Source organism: Homalodisca vitripennis, chromosome 2, assembly GCF_021130785.1.
Source record: "Homalodisca vitripennis isolate AUS2020 chromosome 2, UT_GWSS_2.1, whole genome shotgun sequence".
Classification (NCBI taxonomy): domain Eukaryota; kingdom Metazoa; phylum Arthropoda; class Insecta; order Hemiptera; family Cicadellidae; genus Homalodisca; species Homalodisca vitripennis.
Window position 1 is genome coordinate 146539667 of NC_060208.1, and position 6826 is coordinate 146546492.

Here is a 6826-nt window from a genome sequence, read left to right on the forward strand (position 1 = left end):
TTTTACTATCAGTAATTATTGCAATATTTCTCTTTCGTCAAATGAATAATAAACTTTATGCTCGGTTAATTACAGTAGTTTTACATTGTTATAAATAGTAAAAAGATAGACCAAAAAGTACAAACAGTTCTAATAACAGTATTATTTTCCAAGGATACACATTAAATCTGTGTTGACCAATTTTTAAAATTATATTATTAAGACCCAGTATTATACATATTATTAATACAATCATGAAATTTTAATCGTTAAAATAAATATTTCTTTTGAAGATGAGTAGCCAACCCCAATTGAAAAATATTTGTAACATTTCCGGGAAACAATTTTTTTCACCACGGTTCGAAATTCTAACACGAATTTTATACACCAGGTGGTGGATAAAATCATGTTTGAAATCTATAACACAACGAATTGGTTCAAGTGGACGAGTGTCCATTTGCAAGTGATTACATATAGTTTCGGATTATGAACCAGAAAAACATAATTTTAATTTTTTTATCAATAATTTGTGCTTTACGTACAAACACTGTGTCTGTACCAAGTTTAGTCAAAATCTATAAAAAGTTATAGTTATTGTGTTACACAAACTCGCGTTAGATTGCATAAACACACACACACACACACACACACACACACACACACACACACACACACACACACACACACACACACACACACACACACACAAAATAAAAAGGTACATATCATTTTTTGCTATGGTGACGTAGCTGCTTTTCGAGTGAGCCTATTTCCGTTTGAAGAACACTAAACATTTGAATGGGAAATAAACACAAATAGAGGAAATTATTTAATTGTTAATCCTTTATTACATCAAGCAGCATTGCCTATTTGAATGAAACTAAGCTGCCTAGAAGTCCAATGTTCATGAAAGAAAAACGATTTTGCCAGTGAAGAATGTGTCTTTGTCTTCTAAAAATAATATACTGATATTTCTATGGATCGGTTTCCTACTTAATGACCGGCTGCTGATAGATGAGATGACTAAGACTACCTAACAAGAAATTTATCTACTCTTAGCTAAGTCTATTACAATTTACTAATCAGTTAAAAGAAGAAGTAATGCATGTTACAGAAGAGTACAAACGACGTTACAAACTTCTAATTTTTTCTTTAGGGTTTCTTCATTTTTAGTTTAAACCGTTTTATACATGATTGTATCTTTATTAATACACTAAAATAGTATAACACGGTTATTATGTTTTTCTATTTAATACTAAGGGGGAACTTTAATTTATACTTTATAAAAGATAAATAGGTATAGATTTTGTAAAAAAAATACAAATAGTAAAATGGTGAGAAACCTATATTACTCCATCAAATTATTGAAGGCTAATACTTTGGGTGCCTTTTTGTTGACGTTTTAAACATCATTGTGTGTTAATAACCTCTATTAGTTATATACAGTGGGGTAGAATGCGTCAAACCAAATTGATTGTTTCTCATGTGTATAAAAATACCTATTATTTAACCTACAATTAGAAAATACTCACTTGAGATAGAATAGCAGAATGGAAGTGGTAGTAAATGCTACAGCCAACCTACTATGCTTAGTGCACCGCAAACACTGACCACTGGTAGTTAAGACCCCTCACTACTCTAGGAATTGTATTGGATGTGACTCGCATCTATTTATAAAATATGTACCAGAGTTGTTCAAGTGCAGGTTGAATTCTTCAACATCTGAAGTTGTCTCTATTTATAACGCCGCAGTATACGTCAGGGGCAATTTCACGGATGTTAGCTTTTCGCAAAGTTGCTGCTTTTGTTATACATGCAAGAATATAAGTTGCCATACGACTGAAAAATTGGATACTCTTCAGAGGATTCCAGAAGTTTATCTATTCTAAGCTCTAAACCCATTACAAGTTATTTGGTTTGTCAATAAATAGTTCCGTAGTTAATATATCGATCAATTTATTTAGTATTGTTATTATTATTATTTTATCATAGTTGGAATTTTATCATAGTTGACATATTAAATCTCGTCTATAATATTTGAGAAAGCTGTGGGTGAAAGAAATGAATAGAGACTTTCAACCCAATCTTTATATTATCACTACAAAACCCTAAGAAAATTTAAATTTTGCTTCAATAATTAATAGACGTTGTGTAGACCGTTGCACTTATATACATTCTTTAAATTTGCTAAAAGTACTTGGTAAACATTAAAATGATAATATGTCAACTTATTTGCTGAGCGTTAGCGAAGCCTATCACTCAAAGGAGTGGAGCATTTCATTTTTTTATGTTTGTCTGCACGATATCTATAAAAAAACGTTCGTTTAACGCTCTTATTGAGTTTTACAATGGTCTTATGAGTAGCAATGGTGGCAACTGAGTACAATATGACATTTAACATGTGACATGTAGCCTAACTCTCCACAAAATATATAGAGAAAGATATCACATACGACATACAATATATAATAGGCTGTTCCAGAAAACCTTAAATACAAAATATAGCGTTTGATATTATGTGTGATTGCTATTACGCTGAATAGTACCATCCGTATATGAAATAACTGCTGAATGCACATAAGTTGCAATTACTTTAAAGCCCATCGCGACAGAGGACAAATATCATCTGTTGACTTTAAATTTTCCATGGCATTACTTGTGCATGATGAACCATGTAATTCAGTTAAAAGCCGTTGAAGCCTATCACTTAATTTTGTTTTCTGTCTGGGCATGTAAAAATTTCTTTTCAGTACGATTCTCTGTCCGTCTGTATACATACAACATTAGCAAAGTCTGTTGCACGACACGTGGTGTAGCGTTCGTACCTCGCATAATTTAAATACAGGGTATTGACATAATACCTACAGAAAAAGTTTCATTGCTATTATCCTGGACTACCTCCGTACAGGAACGCCTCATGAGGTAACTATAACAAGTATTTTAACTCGGATAATATTACTAGTTCGTTAATATGACATTTCTTAAAGAGATATACAGCCAGAGGACCTGTGGTTCATGAGGACTAAAGGCAAGTCAAAGGTCAGATATTCGACACGGATCCAGCTTTACATTGTTGCTCGTCCGAAAGGGTCATGCCGGTGGCTAATTAAGAAAATATGCACAAAATATTTAGGCTATGAGTATGATTTATTTACTCAAAGTAGAAGTCATTGATTTCAGGATATTTCACAGAATTCTGAAGTTTTAGCAGTAGTTTTCAGAGTTTATATGCAACCACCATGATGTACAAATTGTTATAATTAAAGTATTATTGTTTGAAGAATGTGTGCTGTTAATCTTTTAATCAATATGCAGTCAGTATCTTTCTCGTCTTAACTATCTCCTAGACCTAAAAAGGACTAGAATAAACGAGATATAAAAACATGACTACCGATAACGCCTATTGTCTTACCAAGCACTGTGTAGGCGTCAGCAGCTAGGGGCATAGTCAGTGAGTGGCCCCACCTACGCCGCTACGTACCGTACAGCATCGGCCAACAATGCCGCCTCACCCACTCTTGCTGGCCACAAGACCCTCTTCTGTTCTCTGAGGCGCCGCGAGGTGATTGATCTTTCGTCCGCTGAGGAATTGATTTCTCGGACTAAATGCTAATGAGCTGTTACATGCTGAGACAAGAATTCTTGTTTCTGGTGATCACTCAAAAGCTGCCAGCTGCCATATTGTGTTGTGTGTGCTATTTTTCTCTATGCTAGATGTATGCATAGTAGCAAACATGACCAATAATTCTCGTTATTTGAATATGTACAAAAACGTTTCATTAATTGTTGTTTATTGCCTACTTGCAATTTACCACACACTACGGAATCTATAATTTTGCTTTTACAGGTTGCCTTTTTGAGATTTTATTGTAAACAAAATTTAACGATGCGCCTTATTTACAAGCAATTCGATTACGTTATTACAGCATTACATTCATTCTACACAGATTGGAAAGAGATTTACAGTGCAATAAATCTTATTAAATCGTAAAATTCACAGCGATTGTGCTTGACCTAGTCGTCAATCATACGCTAATATTAGCCATAGCCTATTCGTGGGCCATGACTCAGTACCTGACCATCTGACTGCATTCAGTTGGCGGTGATCGGGCACGCCTATCAGTCATTCCTAGTCATGTCCTCCTTTATACCTAAATTTGTCACTTTTGTGGTCCTCCTATCACATACAGTGTTGAACTCTCCTTTCAGCCACCGATATGTGAACGTTCAAAGGCTATTTAAAATGATGGCGTATTATTATAAGTGTCTACCCCATAAGATGATGACACACTTCTACCAACATATAATACTTAAAACAGTAAAGAAGAAATTTTAACTGTGGCCTCTGTTTCATAAAATACCTCAGTATCATGATGCCAGATAAATGTCTTATTCTAAAAACAGAAACTTCAGTACAACTCGCCTGGAGGTTGAAATATGTGAACTTGTTAAAATGCAAAGTATTATAGTAATTCTCATGGAAATATAAAATTCATACAAAAATGTGTCTATCAATTGACTGTAGATTATAGAAACGGTTATCTAGAAATATATTGCATATGTACGCATACGGACCCAGAATTAAATTCCGTTATACTTTCAAGGATTCCTTTCTAGTTAAAAAATACAAGAGCATTTAAGTCCGGGATTATTGACTTAAAACTTACTCTATAATGTTATAACTGACGATTTGCTTTAGTTAACATTCTTCTCATATACTCAACTACCTGTTCTTGTTCTTATAACTTTAGACAAGTTAGAGTTTTCGGACTGCTAAGGGCTTTCACAACAAAGGTATCACTTTCTCTATGTGTTCATCATTAACTATATATGTGTGTGGATTCCAATAAGAAAAATTTAAAATTATATCCAGGAAGGCCCAAAGTGAGTAAGGACTCATGAAGAATGACAGTGGATCATCAAGAGATGCACACAGGCAGTTAAGAACGTTTGACCTCTGGCTCTGTATAGATACTGAGGCATCAGTTCAAGACCTGGAAGCAGCTCGAGATACATCCTCTCCCTTTCGTCTGGTAGCTTTCGTAGTTCGTTCTTGACATAATAATCTTCCACATGTCCATCACACTTCATTATTCGATCTTAAATGAGATGCCGGTATTTTTTTATCCCCGTTAACCTGATTAACAAGAGGAATTTATTGAATACTCTTTTAGCGGATAACTTAACACAAAATTCGGCCTTCTGGGACTGTAGAAGTCACAATAAATTTAGTTCTTACGTTATTTATTTATTTATTTACTCACAAAGAGGATTCTCTAAGACAGCTACATAAATTTTATAATCGAAAAAAGTGACAACAGCCACCCGTATCATGTATATTAGAAGGGGTTAAGATTGTGGAAAAAGTGCTTTCCTTTTATTATCCCCTTTTTCTTTTATTTCCGGCTGCGTTGCCAATGTACTGGCAATGTGGAAAAGGTGGAGGAAAAGAACAAGAACTGACATAATAAAAATCTTAATAATGTTGCATATGGTACAATCTAATTACAATTTCCTGATGATTACTAAGTGGACATTCCAGAAAACATATTATACCCCTTTAGTAGTGACATAGTATCTTAATTATTTTTAATTATAAAAAAAATGGAACGAACGTGATGCATTTTACCTCAGAAATTGTTATTTTTCACCATTTACGAATTGTTGAAATTGTGCTTTTTGCTTAATTATTCTCTCTAATAATGTTTTTACATGCTGTCAAACTTTGCTATATTAGCTCGCAACAAACATGTTCTAGCTATTCTTTTTCGACCAATCACTCTTCTGTTGATATTTGTTCAGACAACCTGTTTCGTCCTTAGCTGACGCATTTTTTAGTTCCTAAAGTAAAAACTGAATAGCTATTAAGCGTTATTCGAAATTTGTACACACCCGATGATTAAGTAATAACATCAACAAAACCAGTAAAAGGATTGTGGAAGAAATGTTCAAGGCCCCATGAAATTCCTGGCAGTATCCAAGTCCCCACAACGCTGGATGTGTTGTTTATCTCGCGATCGAACACGGATAGTTAGAGATGTCGGAGGCGCCGCGATAATGGATTCCACAACTCGAGTAGTGGCTGATAAGATAGTAGAATACTACAAGGTCAGAAGTAGAGTTGCGTGTGGGTGTGGAGTCTGAGATACTTCAAGGTCTACAAGCTCTTACTCGCACGGTCGTATTTGGTTATGTATGAGAAATTTTACCTGCCCATACAGTTTTGATCATATTCTCTCCACATCAAAATGTCCAGCGTCTTTGAAAGAAACGAAAACAAGTGGAACCGCTCGGTCCACAATTTGTCGAACCTGTCCTATAACTCGGCCAATTTGGATGGCATCCCGGCGAGCCGCGCTGAGATCGTAGTTCTGTGTTATCTTCCACGCTCACATCATCGCTGTGTTGTAGGCCAAGCCGTTCTAGGTCTATCCCTACATGAATCTAGTTTTCGTGACTAATAAACCTACAAGTTAGATGTTTACAATCCAACAGCCGTCAAAACAATACAATACATTTCATTAAATGCATATTTGTAAAAACATACATTACAAACTCTTTATTGCACACTACTATTATAGGATTCAAACCTCGATAGATATTAGATTTATAATATTAAAAGGTTCGATAGAATTGTGATCGAACATAAACTCGGGGTAAACATATTATATGAAAATGTTCCAAAAAGACGTTCCAAAATATTTTATTAACATAACGAGCACATAAATATCTAAAGTTAAACGAACCGTCACATAAGGTTTACTTCGCAAATATACTGATTATCTGGAATTTTATTACACAAAATTATGATTTATTTGGAATGATCTTTCTACAAAATATAAAAATA

The 6826-nt window shown here is 34.4% G+C and overlaps 1 protein-coding gene across 1 annotated transcript in view; it reads right to left on the reverse strand.

The window, feature by feature from the left end:
• The window catches only part of LOC124354856 (thrombospondin type-1 domain-containing protein 4-like), a 167417-nt gene extending 165884 nt beyond the window's left edge, over nucleotides 1-1533 (reverse strand). Inside the window, exon 1 of the mRNA XM_046805615.1 lies at nucleotides 1512-1533. The gene's annotated coding sequence lies outside the window, so the exon portion shown is untranslated. The remainder of the gene's footprint in view (nucleotides 1-1511) is intronic.
• Nucleotides 1534-6826: the final 5293 nt, after the last annotated feature.